The 25,962-nt window shown below is 45.2% G+C and overlaps 1 protein-coding gene and 1 pseudogene across 1 annotated transcript in view; one reads left to right on the forward strand and one right to left on the reverse strand.

Annotated features, from left to right (window-relative positions):
* Positions 1-25,962, reverse strand: part of LOC126259503 (uncharacterized) — a 1,382,428-nt gene that overhangs the window by 473,252 nt on the left and 883,214 nt on the right. The window lies entirely within an intron of this gene.
* LOC126261489 (5S ribosomal RNA) lies at positions 4,172-4,288 on the forward strand (annotated as a pseudogene).

Below are 25,962 nucleotides of genomic sequence, written 5' to 3' on the forward strand. Positions count from 1 at the left end.
TTCAGATACCGTGCGAATAGTAAAAATGGCAGCATTACGTCTTTGAACAAGACCCTGAATGTGGGCTTTCCAACACAGTTTACTGTCTACCTGAACACCTAGCAATCTGAACTGTTTAGTTTCACTAATCATATGCCCATTCTGTGAAATTAAAACGTCGGGTTTTGTTGAATTGTGTGTTATAAACTGTAAAAACTGAGTCTTAGAGTGATTTATCGTTACTTCATTTCCCATAGGCACGAACTTATGTAATTAACTGAACTATTTGAAACAAATGCCAGCATTTCAAACAACTTCCTTTACTACCAAACTAATGTCGTCAGCAAACAGAAATATTTTAGACTCACCTGTAAAACTGGAGGGCATATCATTTATATAAATAAGGAGCAGGAGTGGCCCCAGCACTCATTCCTGGGGCAACCCCCATTTAAGTATCTGCCACTCAGATCCCGCATCACAGCCATGGTCAACACTGTGAATAATGACCTTTTTCTGTCCGTTGTTAAAGTAAAAGGTGAACAAATTGTGAGCTGCTCCCCATATTCTGTAGTGGTCCAACTTCTGGAGCAATATTTTGTTATCACAATGAAACGCCTTAGTTAAATCAAAAAAGATGTTTAATCCATCCGGTACCTCACAGAGAAAACAGAATATAACATTTTCGGTTGTTAAACCACTTCAAAGTCCGAACTGTACATTGGATAGCAAATTATGTGAAATAAAATGATAGATTTTCCTTACATATGCAGCCTTTCCAATACCTTCACATAACACTGGTGGCATAGAAATAGGTCTAAAATTGTCTAAATTATCCCTTTCTCCCTTTCTACAAAGCGGATTTACTGCTGAGGAAACGGACCATTCTTAAATTAAAAATTACAAATACGGCTTAGCACAGCGCTAACAGATGCAGCACAGTGCTTCACTATTCTGCTAGGTACTCCATCATATATATGAGAGTCCTTAGTCTTCAGTGATTTAATTATTGACTATCTCGCTCTTGTCAGTGTCACAGAGGCGACTTTGAGACATCAGTCACGGAAAGGCATTTTCTAAAAGATTTATATGATTCCCTGTAGAAACGAAGTTTTTATTTAATTCACCTGGAATGCTTAGAAAGTGATTGTTTACTGTTCATATACCTGACATATCAGTAACAGAAATATTTTTACTATGAACTGATTTTATATCCTTTATCATGTGACGCTGACCAGATATTTCCTTCATGACTGACCATATGGTTTTATTTTTATCCTGTGAAACAGCCATTCCATTTGCATACCACATACTCTTTGCCTTCCTAATAATATATTAAGCACCGGTTTGTAATGGGCAACTGTAGTTCGACTGTGACTACTTCTAACATTTTGATGTAGTTCCCACTTTATTCTACAGGATATCCTTGTCGCACACGTCAGTCACCCAGGCTGCCTTTTACTGGTAGTACACTGTTTAGAACGTTTTAATGATAAGCAGCTTTCAAAGAACATGAGAAAATTGCTAAGGAAAACATTATATTCGTCATCTTGTTATCTACACTATAAACACCCTGCCACTCTTGTTCATTAACGAAGTTTAAAAAACTCTCTGTTGCCATTGGATTAGCTTTTTTACATAGTTTGTAATTATATATAGCATTTGCATGAGCACAAAAATCTTTTAGTGTTAAAATTTGTGCATCATGGTCTGAAAGGCCATTCACCCTTTTACTAACCGAATGCCCATCTAGTAATGAAGAATGAATAAAAAATTTGCCTATGGCTGCGCTACTGTTCCCCTGCACCATGGTTGCAAAAACACAGTCTACATCAGGTCATATAAATTTAGGAGACTTTCCAACATCCTTTTTCTTTCACAATCACACACAAAGTTAATATTGATGTTACCACATATAACTAATTTTTGGTATCTCCTATAAAGTGAACAAAGAAGCCTCTCTAGCCTGAGCAGAAATGCTCTGAAGTCAGAGATAGGGACTTACAAATATCTTTGACGAGAAGTTTAGTTGCACTAAATTCAGCAGCCCCTGCACAACATTCAAATAACAGTTCAGTGCAGTGCCGTGGTATATCTACAGACTCAAATTGTGTTGTGTACATAGTTCTGCGTAGTCAGCGCGTACACAACTTTCCCACTAGAGCGCGCCCCGCTAAGCACAACAGTGCAGGCGCAGCACTCGTCCAACTCTGCACTACGAGATGGCACTGCCTTAGAGACGGACCAAATTCTGCTTCCGCCGATCCACGCATTAATATGTAACCCAGCCAATGAGATTGCTGCTAACATAGAACCTTTTCTCCTCGCAGATCACACTCGCGCAGCGATACCTGAACGCGCGAGGTATTATAACGAGTGTACAGACCTCTGGTTAGTCAGTCTGCATTAGTCTGTACCAGTCTGCATTTGTCTGCACCAGTCTCTACCAGTCTATAGTCAAGTTTCAGTCTGCGCCTAATAAGATTATCATATTCCTGTACATAGCCATGAAGAGAAATGTATACACTCTTTGTCAAGTATCAGAGATATGTGAGAATAAGATTAACGTACCAAGACCAAAGGGACTTCAGATTGTCAATTGTAAATAGCATCCAGAATCAAGTTATGTAAGGTTAATGCTTGTTACTATTTTAATAAATGTGTGTAAAAAATTAATCAAGTTCTGTTTAAAGTTGGACACCGTCAATCTGCTACTCTAAGCGTGAAAGTGGCATTTCTATCGTCTGACCTAACGGCAGAAGATAAACACGCCACGATAAAACCACGAGACATTGCTGACACTCGCCTACTTCGTTAGAGCGACAAGTCAAATAATCTGATGGTGTGTGTACCGAAGGTCTTACAGTACGCACACCACAAACTGAATACTGTTCTTCATGTACGTGGCCACTCTCCCACTTCACAAGGAACTCCTTGAAAAACAGCCAGATATTAAGAATCCTGGTAAAGGAAGCCTCTGAATTGTCAAATTATTTATGTCGTACTCTGATATACCAATAATGTCAGAGTCAACATCTGTAAGCAGATCACGAGCTTTATCTCTAATACCTCTTATATTTGGATTAAATAAGTTAATCTCTTCATTAGTTAGATACCTGACCTCCTTTAAGGGCGATTCCTTGTTGCAGGGACTTTCTTTAAGCAGGGATAGCTATCAACTGACTTCAATCTAAAAAAAGGTGCAGCTCCAACACCAACTACTATAGGAATTTGCTAATGAGTGATCCCACTAGCACTAACTACGCTGTCACCTATAAGGTTTACCTCCCATTCCCATATCTACTGAGATGCAGGGCATGACTAGCGAAACCTGAGCTATTGATTGACTCAATTGGCACCAATGCAATGTCAGTTATGCCATCCAACATCAGCGCCTTCTCCAGCCCCATGTTAAAACACCTAAAAACAGCATCAAGATGAGGTCAGTTGCACAAAGTGCACGTTAGTGCCACCAGTTTGAGTAGCTATCTTAAACAGGAAACCACCTACATCATGCTCATCGTCCCTATCAAGACTCCCAGCTTAATCCACAATCAGTGCCGGCCGCGGTGGTCTCGCAGTTCTAGGCGCGCAGTCCGGAACCGTGCGACTGCTACGGTCGCAGGTTCGAATCCTGCCTCGGGCATGGATGTGTGTGATGTCCTTAGGTTAGTTAGGTTTAAGTAGTTCTACGTTCTAGGGGACTAATGACCACAGCAGTTGAGTCCCATAGTGCTCAGAGCCATTTGAGCCACAATCAGTACCTGATCATCTTTCGTAAAATTCTTATATGAGTCCCCTAAGCTAAACAGTCACCTGAGCCAAAACAGCACTAAGCTTCACGATGCTGGTGACATGGTACTCAGTCCCCAACACTTCCTGCAACTGCTGTGCCATACCTCTGCCACGTAAACTACCTAGCAGCAGAACCTTTTTTTTTTTTCTGTTACAATTCGCAACTGATTTAGGCTCCCTAACTGCTGAGGACTGCCGCATGACCATCGTTATAAAATATTACCAATTTTGTTAAGTGATATGAAGTATTAACCTGATATTTACAACTTCTCTATGCTGCTACCTTAACGGACTTCATACGTGACGAGGCATCTGGCTATTTTAAGAGAGTTCTAAAGTGGGGAGGCATCCCATGACAGAAGTAGAACACGTTGTTAGCACTACGCCGTGAGTAAAAAACGCCAACGGCCATGCCGCAGTGGTAACACCGGTTCCCCTCAGATCACCGAAGTTAATCGCTGTAGGGTTGGGCTGGCACTTGGATGGATAACCATCCGATCGCCGAGCGCTGTTGGCAAGCGGGGTGCACTCAGCCCTTGTGAGGCAAACTGAGGAACTATTTGATTGAGAAGTAGCGGCTCCGGTCTCGTAAACTGACATACGGCCGGGAGAGCGGTGTGCTGACCACATGCCGCGCCATATCCGCATCCACTGACGCCTCTGGGTGAGGATGACACGGCGGCCGGTCGGTACCGTTGGGCCTTCGAATGCCTGCTCGGACGTAGTTTTTATGAGCAAAAAATGAGCCTGATATCCCAGTCCTATCACGCAGGACGTAACGGATATTAAGCTGATAATAATAGTTTTTTTTCTTTTTTTTTTTTTACTTGATGTCATGCGGCCTGTGACATACTGTTTCACAGGAATTTCACAGCAAATAACGATACTTTAGCAATGTGAAAATGCATGTACGCTCCGATTTATTCTGTGCCTGATAATAACGCTTGTGAAAGGGAGTAACCTACATTTTTCGTGAGAAACTCGATATGTGTTGACAACATCCACATTTCAGACTGGGTTGTTTAAACATTTGGGGGGGGGGGGGGCGTTCTATATCTATGGGGTTGCAGTTCTATCTCTAAGTCCAGTTCACAACTGGTTGTCTCGCAGTGTGCTGTGGCCAGCGACAGGAGTGGGCACGAAGCTTCGGTCGACCGAAAGCCACAGCTTAGCCTCACGCAAACGGCAGATACGAAGAAAGGTCCTACCTGTCAGCTCTTGCCCGCAGCCGTGGGAACATGTCATGGCGCCTTCTATATGGCTGAATAACGAAGTAAAGAAAGTATGCCGGTTGATCTGCGACAGATGCAGACATATTTGTTGTGCGAGAAGATTCAATATTACCAGTGTTTTCCCTGGACGATTATTTCTCCCTTCTAAACTGACCGGTTTACTGTTTGGCGGTCACAGCGACAGTCTCTCCGGCCTCTGAGCGTCTGTTATGACTGATGTGCGGATACCTAGAGATGTGCGTGCAACAGTCAGCATGGCTGACATGGACTCAAGTCTCTAGTCCTCTCCTGGGGCTGCGGCCCCTCTTCAGTCGGAGGACAGCGTGCACTTTGTGATCGCGAGTGTGTGACTGTAAGATTTTTTTACTCCATATACATTTAGAGTAAGGTGGAAACGTTGTGTTGGAGGAAGATGTTTGTGTTTTCAAACCTCAGTGCATACAATGCCAGGGATATATTCAGTTAATGATCTCTTTGTGGCGGAATTTTCATTGATTTGCAAAATGTTTGCACATGATCCTCAAACGTTTAAAATATATTTTATTATAAGGGAGAATCATTTTAAGGTGGCGGTAACTGTTTTAAACGATATATGGACTCCTATAAACTGTTAAACAATTAATTTGGTAGGGTAATAGGGTAGTGTTTCCCACCAATTTTGATACCGCAAGTTTTGCGGGTTTGGACACGCTGGTTCATGTTGTGTTCACACAAACAAGAAGTAACCACTTCAGAGAGACAGATACCGAGCGAGTCTTGAATTTCTCGATCAAAGGGATGCTACAACCTGATGTTTGTGCGGGGACTGCGAGAGTAAATGGAGCTCCCTTGATCAGGTAGGCATGTCACATTGGTGATGGGTTTGAGGCAAAATTGTTACAACAGGAGAGAGAGCGGAGGTGGTTTCCGAATATCTAATATCAAAGGATGTCGACTTCTCGTCCGCAGTCGGTGATATTTAGTATCGTGATCTGTAATTAATATACATTGGGCTGTTTTCGACGCTCTAGGCATGCAGATGCACGCTCAACGCTCAGCCCAGTGCCAGGCAGCGCCCGGACAACAGACAGAAGAGCGAGCGGCCCAAACTGGCAGCTAATACACCGGGTTTCATTCCATTCCTGGGTGCTTACAGTTATTACATCATGGGAAAGTGAGTGAGGGGTCGGCGGGGGGGGGGGGGGGGATGTCAGACGTGAGATCCCAAGTGGGGTAGCCTTATGGCCCACAAATTGACTAAATAAAAGATATGTAAATTGCTTTGAACAATATATTATTGACTGACTGGAATTCGTGTCGTGAGATCCTTCCTCTACTACACAGAGTGGGTCTTTCTCCGACAGTTTCCAGATGGGGGAGGGGAGGGAGGAAGTTGGGAGAAGAGGGCTTGGGGTTTCCCCATAGGGGAAGTGGGTAATTAATGATCAGCTTAATTAATTAGTCAATTAATTTCGTTTCAAATCTGTGCTCGTATTGGTGAGGGGTTGAGGGGGAGGTTTGGGGATATCCCAGAGTTTTCTTTAAGAGTCACGACCGGTTCCGTTCGTTAGTGTATTATCAAGTTACCGTGCCATGCCAGTACGATGATTTGAGAGATCTAGTAGTTTTGTTACAGGCAAAATTTGGGAAACATTCTGCAGACCGACTGACGGGAGCATGAGGAGCAGTAAGTGGGTGTGACAAGAGGAGCCGGTTCGAGAATATTCTTCCACACGAGTGATTTATCACTTGGCATGCACCCTCCCCTCATTTTTAGTTGCACACTTTCAACCATGACCCTACTAATTGTGAAACGCACTGTATATCAAATCTAGTTCCTCGCATGTTGGAGCCTCAGACTAAGATCGATGTATGATACCAGCAGTCTCCTCTTGGCCAGCAGGTATGCCCTCTTTGCCTGTGCTGATCTCCTTTAATGTCATACTTCGGTCTATTTTGTTATTTTGATGCCAAGCATAATTCCTTTAATTCGTCTATTTCACAGACAGTAATTTACATGTGATGTTTATCGCTAGTCCTGTTTCTGCGATTACTTATTGTTTTCAACTTCCTTCCCTTTTTCTCAGATCATATTCTATACTCATTAGAGTGCTCATTTCAGTGAAGATTTCCTGTAATTCTTCTCCACTTTCAAAGACGGTAGTAATATAATCAAGAGTCTTCATATCCTTTCACTCCGAATCTTAGTCCCACTATTGAATCTTCATTTTCATTTGAGTTTTTAGGCGTACAGCTTGAACAGTAATGGTGACAGACTGCATCGCTGCTATACACCTACCAATCAGAGCACTTCGTTCACGGTATTCCAACTTCTTGGTCCGTCTTGGTTATTGCAGAAATTCTCCATTAACATCTTTTCTCTTAGGTTGCAATTACTTTTTCCGCCGATTTCGACTACCCTGCACCATTTTACATTGTATAATACATTTTAGACTAATCTTACGAAGGTGTTTACTTCCATTATCAAGAAAATTACTTATCTGCATTCAACATATCGTCTGTTTTCTTTTCCGTTGTCGTGCATATTATTCTTGTCAGAAATATGAATACAAGATAACTCTATGGGGCGATAGCTTTCACACTTGGTGTTCTGGGATTATGTGGATGATATTGCCTATTCCGCTCTAGAGCGCAGAACTTAACGACGAAAGTAGCTTTCTCGTGATTTGTCACTGCCAAGTAATGTGGCTCTGTGAAACTTAGACTATATATAGAACTACAGGAGCTCCTGTAAAGTTTGGAAGGTAGGAGACGAGGTACTGGCGGAAGTAGAGCTGTGAGGACGGGGCGTGATTCGTGCTTGGGTAGCTCACTTGGTAGAGCACTTGCCCGCGAAAGGCAAAGGTCCCGAGTTCGAGTCTCGGTCCGGCACACAGTTTCAATCTCCCAGGAAGTTTCATATAAGTGCACACTCCGCTGCAGAGTGAAAATCTCATTCTGGAAACATCCCCCAGGCTGTGGCTAAGCCATGTCTACGCAATATCCTTTCTTTCAGGAGTGCTAGTTCTGCAAGTTTCGCAGGAGAGCTTCTGTAAAGTTTGGAAGGTAGGAGACGAGGTACTGGCGTAAGTAGAGCTGTGAGGACGGGGAGTGAGTCGTGCTTGGGTAGCTCAGTTGGTAGAGCACTTGCCCGCGAAAGGCAAAAGTCCGGTACACAGTTTCAATCTGCCAGGAAATTTCCAGAACTACAACAGTGTGGTACAGAAGGTAACTGCAAGAAATACGTAATGAGACGAACAGACATGCCATTTTTATTCAAAAATAATTACGCTGAAGTCACCGCGTTTGACGATGGTCCTCTACAATTACAGAAGGCGAGACAAGGCTCTTAACACGATTTGTAATTACCACCTATTGCAGTGTTTGTTCCGCAACGTGCTCTCATGCCAGCCTCAGGGTCGGTGAGAAGTTCTGGTGGTAGGACGCTTTATTTCTCCTGCAGCGCGGTGAACAGTTGCTGGATGGTCGTTGGTGCATGTGAACGAGCTGCAATACGTCTCCACAACGCATCTCAGCCATGCTCGATGGGATTTACGTCTGGAGAAAGGGCTTGCCACCAATTCGCCGAATGTCGTCTCGTTCCAAGAACTCCTCAATCTGCGCACAGGATCCACTTCAAAGTCAATAACGAAGGGCCGCCCCGTTGTGATCTGACCGTTGAGACTCTTCCTGCTCCCATATTACTGAAGCCAGTTCTCTCTAAAGCGGTCTCGGTGAGGGAGACGTCGCGGTGTCGACCGCCACAGGAGGAGGCAGCACGCTGGAAATACCTCGGTGGGAGTGCGAGCGAGTGGTGGAAGGGTTTCAGATTTCTGTGCTTCGCCCTCTGCCGGCGCTGCCGCCTCCACCTCCGCCGCTGGCGTGTTGTGTGGCCGAGGCGGCGTATCGATCTGCAGCGGATGGTGGCAGGGGCGGCGAAGGTGGCGGGAGCGGTGGGGGCCGATGGGCGGCCGCGCTCCGGAAACGTCTCTGTAATGGCCGGCTAACCGGCCCGGCCGCCGGGCACAGAGCGGCAGTTGCCGTGTACTCCGGCCGCTGCTCCCAAACAGCCCGGCCGACTCGTCCGGCTAATCGTTTTGGGGGCGACTCCTCGGGTAGCGCCGGTGGACGCCACTCCGTGATACCATCTACGTTGCAAGAGGTAATCCTCCCCATAAATCTCCCTACCACTGAATCCACGCTACTGAGACTGCAGTCGCTGTGAGGGTCACATTTGAGTCATGACGCATCGTATGAGATAGCCAAGTTAAACAGCACTTGACCGGCGTTGCCTGGTGAAACGTTGTTGTGATGCCTCGTGTAAGGAGGAGAAATGCGTACCATCACGATTCCGACTTTCACAAGGGTCGGATTGTAGCATATCGCGATTGCGGTTTATCGTATCGCGACATCAAATGGTTCAAATGGCTCTGAGCACTATGGGACTTAACATCTATGGTCATCAGTCCCCTAGAACTTAGAACTACTTAAACCTAACTAACCTAAGGACAGCACACAACACCCAGTCATCACGAGGCAGAGAAAATCCCCGACCCCGCCGGGAATCGAACCCGGGAACCCGGGCGTGGGAAGCGAGAACGCTACCACACGACCACGAGCTGCGGACATCGCGACATCGCTGCTCGCTTTGGTCGAGATCCAGCGACTGTTAGCACAATATGGAATCGGTGATTTTAGGAGGGTAATACGAAACGCCGTGCTGGATCCCAACGGCCTCGTATTATTAGCAGTCGAGATGACGGGCATCTTATCTGCATGGCTGTAACGGATCGTGCAGCCACATCTCGATTCCTGAGTCAGCACATGGGAACGTTTGCAAGACAACAACCATCTGCACGAACAGTTCAACGACGTTTGCAGCAGCATGGACTATCAGCTCAGAGTCCATGGCTGCGGTACCCCCAAATGACGAACCTGGGTGCGTCGAACCTGGGTGCACGAATGGCAAAACGTCGTTTTTTCGGATGAATCCAGGTTCTGTTTACAGCATCATGATGGTCGCTTCCGTGATTGGCGACAACGCGGTGAACGCACATTGGAACAGTGTGTCCGTCATCGCCATACTGGCGTATCACCTCTTGTTCGCATTGACGGCACATTGAACAGTGGACGTTACATTTCAGATGTGTTACGACCTGTGGCTCTACTCTTCATTGGATCCCTGCGAAACCCTACATTTCAGCAGGATAATGCACGACCGCATTTGCAGGTCTTGTACGGGCCGTTCTGGATACAGAAAATGTTCGACTGCAGCCCTGGCCAGCACATTCTCCAGATGTCGCACCAGTTCAAAACGTCTGGTCAATGGTGGTCGTGCAACTGGCTCGTCACAATACGCCAGTCACTACTCTTGATGAACTGTGGTATCGTGTTGAAGCTGCATGGGCAGCTCTACCTGTACACCCCATCCAAGCTATGTTTTACTCACTGCACAGGAGTATCAAGGCCGTTTTTACGGTCAGAGGTGGTTGTTCTGGGTACAGATTTCTCACGATCTATGGACCGAAATTGCTTGAAAATATATAGATTTCTCAGGATCTATGGACCCAAATTGCGTGAAAATGTAATCACATGTCAGTTCTAGTATAATATACACTCCTGGAAATGGAAAAAAGAACACATTGACACCGGTGTGTCAGACCCACCATACCTGCTCCGGACACTGTGAGAGGGCTGTACAAGCAATGATCACACGCACGGCACAGCGGACACACCAGGACCCGCGATGTTGGCCGTCGAATGGCGCTAGCTGCGCAGCATTTGTGCACCGCCGCCGTCAGTGTCAGCCAGTTTGCCGTGGCATACGGAGCTCCATCACAGTCTTTAACACTGGTAGCATACCGCGACAGCGTGGACGTGAACCGTATGTGCAGTTGACGGACTTTGAGCGAGGGCGTATAGTGCGCATGCGGGAGGCCGGGTGGACGTACCGCCGAATTGCTCAACACGTGGGGCGTGAGGTCTCCACAGTACATCGATGTTGTCGCCAGTGGTCGGCGGAAGGTGCACGTGCCCGTCGACCTGGGACCGGACCGCAGCGACGCACGGATGCACGCCAAGACTGTAGGATCCTACGCAGTGTCGTAGGGGACTGCACCGCCACTTCCCAGCAAATTAGGGACACTGTTGCTCCTGGGGTATCGGCGAGGACCATTCGCAACCGTCTCCATGAAGCTGGGCTACGGTCACGCACACCGTTAGGCCGTCTTCCCCTCACGCCCCAACATCGTGCAGCCCGCCTCCAGTGGTGTCGCGACAGGCGTGAATGGAGGGACGAATGGAGACGTGTCGTCTTCAGCGATGAGAGTCGCTTCTGCCTTGGTGCCAATGATGGTCGTATGCGTGTTTGGCGCCGTGCAGGTGAGCGCCACAATCAGGACTGCATACGACCGAGGCACACAGGGCCAACACCCGGCATCATGGTGTGGGGAGCGATCTCCTACACTGGCCGTACACCACTGGTGATCGTCGAGGGGACACTGAATAGTGCACGGTACATCCAAACCGTCATCGAACCCATCGTTCTACCATTCCTAGACCGGCAAGGGAACTTGCTGTTCCAACAGGACAATGCACGTCCGCATGTATCCCGTGCCACCCAACGTGGTCTAGAAGGTGTAAGTCAACTACCCTGGCCAGCAAGATCTCCGGATCTGTCCCCCATTGAGCATGTTTGGGACTGGATGAAGCGTCGTCTCACGCGGTCTGCACGTCCAGCACGAACGCTGGTCCAACTGAGGCGCCAGGTGGAAATGGCATGGCAAGCCGTTCCACAGGACTACATCCAGCATCTCTACGATCGTCTCCATGGGAGAATAGCAGCCTGCATTGCTGCGAAAGGTGGATATACACTGTACTAGTGCCAACATTGTGCATGCTCTGTTGCCTGTGTCTATGTGCCTGTGGTTCTGTCAGTGTGATCATGTGATGTATCTGACCCCAGGAATGTGTCAATAAAGTTTCCCCTTCCTGGGACAATGAATTCACGGTGTTCTTATTTCAATTTCCAGGAGTGTATTTGTCCAATTAATACCCGCTTATCATCTGCATTTCTTCTTGGTGTAGCAGTTTTAAAGGCCAGTAGTGTAGTTTCTTCCAGGCGAAAACTTGATCATATTCTGCTTCCTGAAATAGATCTTTATCACACGTGACTCGGATATTCGGGCTTAGGCATACTGCTAAGTGACACAGTCGAAATGCATATTATTTATTCATGACTTGGTTTTGGATAAGACAAAACCAGTATCACAAAGCTAAGTGGTCACGGTCTATAATCCACATTCCAGAGAATTCGTATAAAATCAAGTGGTTTTATTTACAAAACAAGTATTATTGTTCAGTACTTTTTAGCGACGTCACTTGCCGCCTGTAACAGCCGGGAACGTTACAAAGGGACAGGGGAGACAGTTCTGAAAGTAAAAACTGTGAAATGAAGCACCTTACTTCAGCATTAAGTTAGATGAGACACTTGAACACTCCAAGTGCCATTCCCGTAATATTGCCTTCAGTGCTGGAAAGAATGTTGTAGGGGCCGCCCACTTTCGGGTTGGAGACTCCACTGGTTTGTCAGTGCTGTGTTGCGTCGTTAGACACAGTAAAACAGAATTAAATATTACTTAATTTATTTCTCTGTATGCACAGCTTGCTGCCGTATCTTATGTGGCGGCTGGTGGCTTAGCAAGGCGGCGAACTATCCGCTGAATCCAGCGGTCGGCTCAGGCTGCCGCTGCTCACACATCAGTCCGGTGACTTCTAACAAGCGGGATACCGTCCGAGGTGTGGAGGGCACGCCCTGTTGGAAGCTCTACTCGGAGATAGTGTCTCACACCCCATTCTGGGAGCACTCTGTCCCTTCCAGTTTACTGCCCATGTTGTCCCATCGGATGGACGCCGATATCGGATGTCTGAGGTAATAGCGAATGCTAATCCTGTCCTCTCCCCCCCCCCCCCCAACCCCCAACCCGTTCGGTAGGCCGACTGCCTCAAATGACGCTGGATTTTGTATTCCAGGTTTCACCGGTGTTGCTAGGACCCTGGACTTACCACCACTGGTGGTTGATACAGCAGGCCGTCTTCTGTCATCCGTGAATACTGATCAGTGGTCGTTTCGTAAGACGGCAGGAGTAAGACCGGTACTAGTACAATATCATGCATAAGATGTTGTCATACAAGAATCAGATAATCGTGTGCAAACAACATCAAAGCCATCGATACTACTGATCGACTGACTCTAGTCTAATGAGGTGGAGAATTTTGGCGTCGAGGAGAGGCTCTGCTTTTGGACTTCGCTCGTCATGACCAAATCGGATCTCCTCTTTGCGAGCTGCCAGTGGTGTTACCACTCTGCTACTTTGCTTAACCACTTTGTTTCATTGCCTTAACTCCTTTGCCAGACGCCTGATATCCGTTACTGCATCCTCCCTAGCGTTTCTTGCGTAATGTTACGAGAGTAACGGAAGCAGTTTGGTCTGACTCGTCTAACAATTATCGCTGAGCTCGCTCGCACTCACACAAAGAAATGTTGATGCCGCAATCCACTGACCGAGTACCTGTGTCGAAATGTGTACGTCTAGCGGCTGTCTTGTGTAGAGGCTTCTGTCTGTTTGAGCGATGCCATTCTGCTCGGACTTAGCAACTTTCACTCCCCTTCCTTATTTTGACGCGCAGCACTGCCACGCCAACAATATGGCAGTGCTCACTAAGATGTTGTGCCGTAAATATTACAACACTGAAGACAACGTAACACTACGAGAATGGACCGCAAAGTGCCAAAAAAAATATGAATATAAACTACTGCCCATTCAAATTTCTGCACCACGAAAGTGACGTGCTACAGACGCGAAATTTAACCGACAGGAAGATGATGCTGTGATATGCAAATGATTAGCTTTTCAGAGCATTCACACAATGTTGGCGCCGGTGGCGACACCTACAACGTGCTAACATGAGGAAAGTTTCCAACCGATTTCTCATACACAAACAGTAGTTGACCGGCGGTGCCTGGTGAAACGTTGTTGTGCTGCCTCGTGTAAGGAGGAGAAATTGGTACCATCACGTTTCCGACTGTGATAAAGGCCGGATTGTAGCCTATCGCTATTGCTGTTTATCGTATCGCGACATTGCTGCTCGCGTTGGTCGATATCCAATGACTGTTAGCAGAATATGGAATCGGTGAGTTCAGGAGGGTAATACGGAACGCCGTGCTGGATCCCAACGGCCTCGTATCACTAGCAGTCGTGATGACAGGAGTCTTATCCGCATGGCTGTAACGGATCGTACAGCCACGTCTCGATCCCTGAGTCAACAGATGGGGACGTTGGCAAGACAACAACCATCTGCACGAACAGTTCGACGACGCTTGCAGCAGCATGGACTATCAGCTCGGAGACCATGGCTGCGGTTACCCTTGACGTTGCATCACAGACAGGAGCGCCAGCAATGGTGTACTCGACGACGAACACGTGGGCACGAATGGCAAAACGTCATTGTTTTCGGATGAACCCAGGTTCTGTTTAGAGCATCATGATGGTCGCATCCGTGTTTGGCGACATCGCGGGGAACGCACATTGGAAGCGTGAAGCGTGTATTCGTCATCGCCATCGTGGCGTATCACCCGGCGTGATGGTATGGGGTGCCACTGGCTACACGTCTCGGTCACCTCTTGTTCGCATTGACGGCACTTTGTACAGTGGACGTTTCATTTCAGATGTGTTACGACCCGTGGCTCTACCCTTCATTCGATCCCTAAGAAACCCTACATTTCAGCAGGATAATGCACGACCGCATGTTACATGTCCTGTACGGGCCTTTCTGGATACAGAAAATGTTCGGCTGCTGCCCTGGACAGCACATTCTCCAGATCTCTCACCAATTGAAAACGTCTGGTCAATGGTGGCCGAGCAACTGGCTCATCACAATACGCCAGTCACTACTCTTGATGAACTGTGGTATCGTGTTGAAGCTGCGTGGGCAGCTGTACCTGTACACGCCATCCAAGCTCTGCCGTTATTACGGCAAGAGGTGGTTGTTCTGGGTACTGATTTCTCAGTATCTATGCACCCAAATTGCGTGAAAATGTAATCACATGTCAGTTCTAGTATAATATATTTGTCCAATTAATACCAGTTTATCATCTGCATTTCTTCTTGATGTAGCAATTGTAATGGTCAGTAGTGTATATTCTTAAGTGTCAAATGTCATATCTTGTCCGGACTCATTTTGTCCGGTGTAGTGCAGCTACTCTACTTGGCGTAGACTCAACAAGTCCTTGGAAATACCTTTCAGAAATGTTGAGCCATACTGCCTCTGTAGCCGGCCATAACTGCGAAAGTGTAGGATTTTGTACACGAACTGAACTCTCGAATATGTCGCGTAAATGTTCGATGGTATTCATGTGGGACGGTCTTGCTGGCCATACCATTAGCTCAAATTGCCGAGAATGTTCTTCAAACCAATCGCGAACTAATGTGGTCCGGTGACACGGCCCATAGTCAACAAAAAAATTCCACAGTCGTTTGGAAACATGACGTCCACGAGTGGCTGCAAATAGTCTACAAGTAGGCGAACATTACCACTTCCAGTCGACAATCCATGTAAACATAGCCCACACCGTTATGGAGCCACCACCAGCTTGCACGGTGCCTCGTTGCCAGGTGCATGCCTTCGTGGGGTCTGCTCCGCACTCAGCTCTTACAAGTTGAAATCGGGGCTCATCTCATCGGTCCACAGCCTCCAGTCGTCTAGGTTCCAACGCGTGGGTTGCCAGGAGAGACGCTGCAGGCGATGTCGTGCTGTTGGCAAAGGCACTCTCATCCGTCGTCTGCTGCCATAGGCCACTAATGCCAAATTTTGCCGCACTGTTCTAACGGATACGTTCGTTGTACGTCTCGTATTGATTTCTGCTGTTATTTCACGCAGTGCTGCGCATCTGTTAGCACTGACAACTCTACGCAAACATCGCTGCTCACAATCGTTAAGTGAATGCCATTGGCCACTGCGTTGTCCTTGATAAGAGGTAACGCCTGAAATATTGTATTCTCGGCACATTCTTGATATCGGAGTACTGAATTCCCTAACGATTTCCGAAGTGGAATGGCCCGTGCCTTTACCTGCAACTGCTATTCTGGGTTAAAAGTCTGCCGATTACCACCGTGCGGCCCGAATCATATCGGAAACCCTTTGACACGGATCAAAATGTTCCAGGTTAGTTCCGATTCCGATCTGCAAGAGGGGTCCCATAAGGTGGAGATGACAATGAGAGAAAGATGTAGTAACCAACGAAAGGGTAACGTTCTACGAATTGGGGCGTGGAATGTCAGAAGTTTGAACGTGGCGGGAAACCTAGGAAATCTGAAAAGAGAAATGCAAAGGATCAATCTTGATGTGGTGGTGGTCACTGTAGTGAAATGGAAAGAAGACAAGAGTTTATGGTCAGATGAGTATAAAGTAGTATCAGAAAATAGTATAACGCGAGTAGGATTCGTTATGAATGTGAAGGTAGAGCAGAGAGTGAGTTACTGTGAACAGTTCACTAGCAGGGCTGTTCTTGAATCGACAGCAAACCAATAGGCTACCGTAGTTCAGATATACAGGGTGAGTCAGCTAACGTTACCGCTGGATATATTTCGTAAACCACATCAAATTCTGACGAATAGATTCCACAGACCGAACGTGAGGAGAGGGGCTAGTGTAACTGGTTAATACAAACCATAACAAAATGCACGGAAGTATGTTTTTTAACACAAACCTACGTTTTTTTAAATGGAACCCCGTTAGTTTTGTTAGCACATCTGAACATATAAACAAATACGTAATCAGTGCCGTTTGTTGCATTGTAAAATGTTAATTACATCCGGAGATATTGTAACCTTAAGTTGACGCTTGAGTACCACTCATCCGCTGTTCGATCGTGTGTATCAGAGAGCACCGAATTACGTAGGGATCCAAAGGGAACGGTGATGGACCTTAGGTACAGAAGAGACTGGAACAGCACATTACGTCCACATGCTATCACCTTTTTATTGGTCTTTTTCAGTGACGCACATGTACATTACCATGAAGGGTGAGGTACACGTACACACGTGGTTTCCGTTTTCAATTACGGAGTGGAATAGAGTGTGTCCCGACATGTCAGGCCAATAGATGTTCAATGTGGTGGCCATCATTTGCTGCACACAATTGCAATCTCTGGCGTAATGAATGTCGTACACGCCGCAGTACATCTGGTGTAATGTCGCCGCAGGCTGCCACAATACGTTGTTTCATATCCTCTGGGGTTGTAGGCACATCACGGTACACATTCTCCTTTAACGTACCCCACAGAAAGAAGTCCAGAGGTGTAAGATCAGGAGAACGGGCTGGCCAATTTATGCATCCTCCACCTCCTATGAAACGCCCGTCGAACGTGTACCTCACCCCTCATGGTAATGTACATGTGCGTCAGTGAAAAAGACCAATAAAAAGGTGCTAGCATGTGGACGTAATGTGCTGTTCCAGTCTCTTCTGTACCTAAGGTCCATCACCGTTCCCTTTGGATCCCTACGTAATTCGGTGCTCTCCGATACACACGATCGAACAGCGGAGGAGTGGTGCTCAAGCGTCAACTTTAGGTTACAATATCTCCGGATGTAATTAACATTTTACAATGCAACAAACGGCACAGATTACGTATTTGTTTATATGTTCAGATGTGCTAACAAAACTAACGGGGTTCTATTTAAAAAACGTAGGTTTGTGTTAAAAAAAATACTTCCGTGCATTTTTTATGGTTTGTATTAACCAATTACACTAGCCCCTCTCCTCACGTTCGGTCTGTGGAATCGATTCGTCAGTATTTGATGTGGCTTACGAAATATATCCAGCGGTAATGTTACGTGACATCCTGTATATGCCGGCGTCGCAAGTGGAAGATGAATAGATAAAATATATGAGTATATTGAATGGGTAATTCAGTATGTAAAGTTAGGTGTAAATTTAATAGTCATTATGGACTGGAATGAGGTTGTAGGAAAAGAATATGGTTCAAATTGCTCTAAGCATTATGGGACTTAACATTTGAGGTCATCAGTCCCCTACAGGTAAAACTACTTAAACCTAACTACCCTAAGGACATCACACATATCCATGCCCGAAGGAGGAGTCGAACATGCTACCGTAGCAGCAGCGCGGTTCCGGACTGAAGCGCCTCAAACCTCTCGGCCACAGCGGCCGGCGCGGGAGAATATGAACCTGGTAGTAGGAACTAGAGAGGAGGGAGAATAACTGCGTTCTGCAGCAAATATCAGTATTAGCTAATACTCTATTCGTGAATCATAAGAGGAGGAGGTATACTCAGAGAAAGCTGAGAGATACAAAAGGCTCAGTTAGATTACATTAGATTCCGAAATCAGATGGTGGATTGTAAGGTGTATCCAAGAGCAGACTTAATGATGAAGAGTAGGCAGAAGCTTAAGAGACTAGGCAGTGTGCAAAAAAGTGTGACAAGGTAGTACTAAGAGATGAAGAGACACGCTTGATGTTCCCTAAGGCTGTAGATACTGCGATAATGCATACCGCAGCAGGCAGTACAGTTTAAGAGTAATCGACATCTCTAAGAGGGGCTTTCACAGAAGCTGGAAAGAAAACCGTAGTACAAGGAAGGCAGTTGTGAGGAAACCATGGAAAACAGATACTACTTTAGCTGATCAATGAGAGAAAAGGTACTATATTGTTCAGGGAAGACAGAGATACATAAGCACAGGTCACCTACGAACAAATAAATAGGAAATACTCGGAAGTCAAGGCAAAACGTGAAGAAATTGAGAAAAAGGTGATAGTTGGAAGGACGGACTCAGGATTTTATTTTATGTATTTATTAATTTTTCCAGTCTTCAATCTTCCTATTGGTTTAATGCGGCCCGTCACGAATTCCTCTCCTGTGCTCTTCATTGTGGAGTAGCACTTTCAGCCGTCGGCGTCAATTACTTGCTGAATATATTACAAACTCAGCATATAGGAAAGTCAAAACAACCTTCTGTGAAATAAAAAGCGAAGGCGGGAACATTAAGAGTGCAATGGGAATTACTCTGTTAAATGCAGAGGAGAGAGAATACAGGTAGAAAACGAGCACTGGCGGCCACTGTGAGGGAAAAACTTCTCTGATGACGTGGTACAAGAAGAAACAGGACTTGATAGGGAAGAAAGAGGGGATCCAGTATTTGAATCAGATTTAAAAGAGCTCAGGAAGTCTTAAAATCAGATAAGGCAAAAGGAATAAATAACATTCAGTAGCAACAAAATGACTATTCACGTTAGGAATGTATGAGACTGGACATATGCCATCAGACTTTCGGAACAACATCACACACACACACACAATTCCGAAGGCTGCAGGAGACAAGTGCGAGCATAATAGTACAGTCAGTTTAACAGCTCATGCATCCAAGTTGCTAACAATAATGATACACAGAAGAATGGAAAAGAAAATTGAGGATATGTTAGGATGCCGATCAGTTTGACTTCAGGAAAAGCAAAGGTACCAAAGAGGCAGTTTTAACGGTTCAGTAAAGTTGATAGTGGATGGGAGACTGAAAGAAAATCAAAAGATGTTCATAAGATTTGTAGACCTGGAAGAAAGCATATAGTGTTGCGGGTTGTAACAACCCAGTAAAATTGCTGTCATTTCAGTAAATATTTCGTAAGTTATATTCAATGTTAACCAATTTAATTTCATCAAAAATACGTTGCTTGCTGTTGCCAGTCTGCATTTTAACCCTCTCTACATCGACGATTGCCGTTTAGTTTGTAGCCCAAATAGCAAAACCCATCTACTGCATTTAGTGTCACATTTCCAAATCTAATTTCTTCAAAATCGCCCGATTTGATTTTGTTTCCTTCCATCATTTTTATTTCTCTATTGATGGTGTTTACCTTGAAAACTGTTTTCAAGACGCTTTTAATTCCGTTCAAATACTCTTCCAAGCTCCTTACAGTCTCTGCCAGAACTGCAATGTCAGCGGCAAACCTCGTAGTTGTAAATTTTTACTGCTGAACTTCTTCACAGTTTACTCATTGGGAATAAGTTACAGCCCTGCCTCACTCCCTACTCTGCTCCCTTTCCATCTTATATGACATTTATACGTGCTGTCTGGATGACTTTCGTTCAGCAAAAAACGTTCTCGGAAATCGGACGAGATGAATGTACCTTGCATTAAAACTGCATCGATTTTGGAAACAGGGTGACAGACGGGAAGATAAGACCCGATAGTGGAATGTGTTCGATCCCGTAGCAAAGTGACTTTTATTTATTTCGTTCTTTTTCTTCTCTCTCGATCCAATTTCATTGTACATAAAAGCTGGAATAGTATTCATTAAGTTAATTAAAGAACAGATGACAAACAGATAAAATACATAATACACATTAGGTGCATAACGAGGGTAATTCCAAAAGTAAGGTATCCTGTTTTTTTTTATAAGTACATAGAACTGTTTATTTCTACAATGGTTTACATCAGTTTACAGTTTGAACATTTAACTATTTTTCGATATAATAACCGTTTCTGTCGATGCATTTTTGTAGATGCTGTGGCAGTTTTTGTATGCCCACGTCATACTAGTTCGCCGCGATGCTGTTTAGAAAGTTACGAACCTCTTCTTCCACCTCGTCGTCGGAGCTGAATCGCTTTCCGGCCTAATGTTCTTTTAACCTAGGGCACCAAGTCAGGACTATAGAGTGGGTGGGTGGGTGATGGTTCAAATGGCTCTGAGCACTATGCGACTCAACTGCTGAGGTCATCAGTCGCCTAGAACTTAGAACTAATTAAACCTAACTCACCTAAGGACATCACACACATCCATGCCCGAGGCAGGATTCGAACCTGCGACCGTAGCGGTCACGCGGTTCCAGACTGAAGCGCCTTTAACCGCACGGCCGCACCGGCCGGCTGGGTGGGTGATAATGTTCCATTGAAACTGTTGCAACGGCTTGCCGAGCGATGTGTGGGCGAGCGTTGTCATGGAGAATGTGTACGCCCTTGCTCAACATTACTCTTCTACGGTTATGAAATGCCCGCTTGAGATTTTTCAGAGTCTCTCAGTACCTGTCAGCGTTAATGTTGGTCCCAATGGGCATAAAGTCGTAGGTTTACCTATTATGTTGAGATTAACAAACAGTTTGAGGGTGACAATCATAGTACAAGCACTGGTAAAATAAATTGTTCGTCGTGAACGTAGCATGAAGTTCAAGTTACCATACTGTCAACTGGTCCTCAGTCAGTTAAAAGGGAAACTTTTATCAACTAACATTCTAAAATATTGAGTCTTCATCCGTTGAATTTAATCCATGTGATACACACTTCATCATGTCAGGGATGGCATGTGAGACTAGATTCTAATTGCGTTGTAACGTTCAGAAATTAGGCTCTTGTTCTGTGGCCGTTGAGACACGTGTGACGGTGGCGATTGCGCTCGCCTTGGACAAATACTCCACAATGAACGAAGATAACATGTTAAGTCCGCAGGGAATTTGTCCTACTAAATCTAGGTTTGTAACCTCATATCTCTGTGAGCTGTAAATGAGGAGTACATAATAAGTGAGAAGCGATCATTGTCGCTTTGCATAGGCGAACCAGCTGAACGTTTGCAGCCATGAACTAGCGGCAAACTGAAATTCACGGAACTTCCACCTTATTTTCGGTAGTATTTTGCATCTACATGGAAAGCGCAGGGCAGTCAAGGCGAAATGGTCGCTGAGCAGATGTGAAGAAATCGAAAACGAAATAGAAAAGTCGAAACAACCCTCGATGTAACTAGAAGCCAGGGTGAAAGAATATAGTAAAGACCTCTATGCGCAGGAATTTGTCTCATGACGTGACAGAAGAAACTGATGTCGAGTGGAAGGCATGGGGATCCAGTATTGGAGTCAGCATTTAAAAAATACCTGGAAGACTTGGGCTCAAAAGAGGTAGGCGGGGTGGATGCAATTCGCTTGTAACTGCTAAAACCATTGGGGGGGGGGGGGTGAGTGACAACCAGACGACTATTCAATTTGGTCAGTAGAATCTTTGAGACTGGCGGCCTACTATCACACTTTCGTGAAAACACACACGTGGTCTAGAGGTAGAAGATAGCTAGGACACATAAGTGCAACAAGTATAGCACACTCAGCTTAACAGCTCATGCATCCAAGCTGACAAGAATAATACAGAGAAGAATGGAAAAGAATATTGAGGATCCGTTAGGTGACCTTCTGTCTGGCTTTGGAAATATAAAACCGGGAGAGGCTGTTCTGACAATGGGCTTGATAATGGATGCAAGACTGAAGAAAAAGCAATAAACGTTCATAGGATTTGTAGACCTAGAAAAGTGTTCAACAGTGTAAAATGGGGCAGTATGTTCTAAATTTTGGGAAAAATTGGAGTATGCTGTAGGGAAAGATGGGTAATACACAATATGTACAAGAAACAGGAGGGAGCAGTAAGACTCGAAGGCAAAGTAAGAATGGCTGAGATGAAAGAGGGTGAAAGACAGTGAAGTCGTCTTCCGCCCTTCTGTTCAATTTATACATCGAAGAAGCAATGATGAAAATCAAAGAAAGTTTCTGGCATTGATATTCAGGGTGGAAGGATATAAGTGATAAGTTTCTCTGGTGGTACTTTATCCTCAACTAAAGTAATTGAGAATTACAGAATCTTTTGAGTGGAATGAAAAGTCTCATGAGTACAGTATAAGGAATGAGAGCAAACCGGAAAAATACAGAAGTGACCAGAAGTAGCAGAAATGAGAATAACGAGAAACTTACATCAAAATTGGTGATCAAGAAGCAGATGAAGTTGTGAAACACTGCAACCTTGAAAGCAAAACAATCTACGAAGAACGAAGGAAGTAGGACGTAAAAGGCAGACTAGCACGGGCAAAGAGGACATTCCTGGCGAAGGGAAGGCAACTGCTATGAAAAGCAGGACTTAGGCTAAGAAATTTCTGGAAATGTACGTTTTTAGTTTAGCATTTTGTGGAAGGGAATCGTGGGCAGTGGAAAAATCGAAACAGAAGAGAATCGGGATGCAGTGCTACAGAAGAGTGCTGAAAAGTAGGTGATTAGGTTGACTGGTAAGATAAAGTAAGAGGGCGTTCTCCGCCGATTCGGCGAAGAAACTGACGTATGATGAACATTGACAAGAAGAAGGGCAGCATAATAGGACATGATAGGACATGTGGTAAGACATGGAATAATCTCCATGGCACTAGAGTGAGATGTAGAAGGTAAAAGCTGTAGGGGAAGACAGAGACTGGAGCACATCCAACAAATAGAATTGAGGACGTAGCGTGCAAGTGCTACTCTGAGATGAAGAGATTACAGTAGGAGAGAAATTCATGGTGAGCCTCATCAAACCAGTGAAAACTCTGCATAAAGCTTGTGTGTCACATTATTATTATTTTTTTTTTAATTTTACATGCACTGAAACAAAAATATTTTGCAGCACTCTACTTGCAAACGGTCAAACGACAGAAATTGCAAAACTAGATTTCATAAATAAGAGATTTTAGAGTCAAAGGCAGCCTGAGTTCCTTCAAATAACTCTAAAATATCTTCACGAAAACGCTGTAAGATGTTGTTTTGCCAAAAAGATTTGTGATGTTTTGAACATAATGCAGTGCCAGTACTTGATGATTAAATGATGAGGACAACACAAACACCCAGTCCCTGACAGAGAAAATCCCCAACTCAGCCGGTATTCGAACCCGGAACCCTGCGATTCAGAGACAGAAACGCTAGCCACTAGATAACGAGCTGCGGACGGGGAAAGGAGAGACACCGAGAGGCATAGTGATAGAGAGAGACAAAGAGAGGGGAGTAGAGTCTTGCGGCATTTATGTAGGAGAAGACTAACTGGGCTCATTTGGGAAACATTCCTCCTTCGCACATCACAGCGCCCTTCCTTTGCAAAGTGTAGGAGTAATTACTTGGTAGTAGTTTTAGTATCGTGTTTTTATTATTGATAATAATAAAGCACAATTAAAAATGCTGGAAAAACACTAAATTGGAAACTGACAAATCTATACTCAAAGGATCCGCACTCTATCGAAACACCCCAAAAATGGCAACTTCATGGCTACCTAGAATAACAAAACTAAGAATACCATGCTTATAGTTGACTAGAATAAAGGAATAAATAAGACATACACGGCCTCTGACGGCTGACGGACTGTGTTGGGGTACTGAGCAGTGATTAATTTAAGCTAGACATAAGATACGCTAACCAATTTAGCGGCGTATTTACAGACAAGCGTCGAGCAAGAACGCTGGTCAGAAGGTAATGGAAGCAACACTAATTTACAACTAACTACAGCATTGAAATCAACTGATGGCAGGTTGACCATTACCAATGTGGCGTACGATGGACAGTCAATAAACGGAGCAATCAGCTGAAACCCAAGTATAACGCAAAGGGGCGAAACGCCCATCCCAAATCATGTTTAGGGCAAATACCTAATTTGAGAACAAAAAAATGTTCAAATGGCTCTGAGCACTATGGGACTCAACTGCTGTGGTCATCAGTCCCCTAGAACTTAGAACTACTTCAACCTAACTAACCCAAGGACATCACACACATCCATGCCCGAGGCAGGATTCGAACCTGCGACCGTAGCAGTCGCACGGTTCCGGACTGCGCGCCTAGAACCGCGAGACCACCGCGGCCGGCAATTTGAGAACAAAACAACCATAAACAACAGGATGATGCTACAGCTTGCAGTACAAATGCCAGAGCCCCAATACATCCCTAACCCAAGCCAGGACTAAAGCACACCAGCTTCTCGCTCAATTAAAGTTTCCAAAACAATCAAAACTAGCAGGATTCCCTCACACGGCAGACGTGCCAACCCTTCGGTTCATACCCCAGAATCAACTAGGGCAACATAAATCACTGACACATTTCTGATAATATTTTAAAACAACATACTTAAATACGTTCGTTTACCAGAAGTCTTAATTAGTTAACAGGTTAGGCTCTGTTACTGATGCCACGCAAATGAGGTAGCTAGTAAAGGTCTACAGTTCTACTTTGACATTTAACACGCATCGGTACGAGGAAATCAAGAATCCAACTAATTAATTGAAGTCACTGCTTGGATGCAGCATTTGACGATGCGCTTAAAGTCAACAGACAAAGGTGAGAGTCAAGTTTACACTCGCAAGCAGCACACACAGAACACGAGCATAAGGTGAACATTAAATAAACTGCTCCTTGTTCAATCATTTACACACAGGACGAAACAAATAATCTTCGCCGAATTACTGCAGGCGCCGGAATCCCCAATTGCTTGCAAATGACGCAAGTAATGGTCAAAACGTGTTACGTTAAGTCCGATGACATTTGTAGGATAGGAGTTTCAATGGACAACCAGGCCTCATCCCCTGCGACCAAGACAGTAACATTGGCTGCTATCACGGCTTTAAAGATGCATCACAACTGACATCAACAAAACAGCGTGGCCTCCTGTACGCTCCCAGACGCCCGCAATCAGACTACCACCGCCCGACCGACGCTCTCCCGCAAACACGGCAGAAAGCTGGCCGCAGCCACGCCACAACGCCCTCTGCCTAGGGTGAGAAAACAGCAGAGTGCGAAGCGGGAATTTCAAAAGGAACGCGCTACGGACAAGCGAGGGAACGCAGAGAACCAACCATGACATTTCGTCACGGTTCACGCCCAAAAGGCCTGAACGTGAAAGTCATAATTAGTAACTACTTCTGGAGCGGATTGCAAACCCTATTGGCGACGTTATGTTCTAAAAAAATGTAATAAACATGAATACGGTAGGCACGATAGTTCGTACTAATCTACTAAACTAAAAGCAGGTATGGGTATTGCAAACGATTTCGGATATAGTTGATAAAATAATGCGAAACAAGGTACGTAAACGATGTGCTTTGCGTGGTTGCAGGGCAACTACCTGGGCAAAAGAAGCAGGCATACAACAA

This window comes from Schistocerca nitens, chromosome 5 (genome assembly GCF_023898315.1).
Source record: "Schistocerca nitens isolate TAMUIC-IGC-003100 chromosome 5, iqSchNite1.1, whole genome shotgun sequence".
In the NCBI taxonomy this organism is placed as follows: Eukaryota; Metazoa; Arthropoda; class Insecta; order Orthoptera; family Acrididae; genus Schistocerca; species Schistocerca nitens.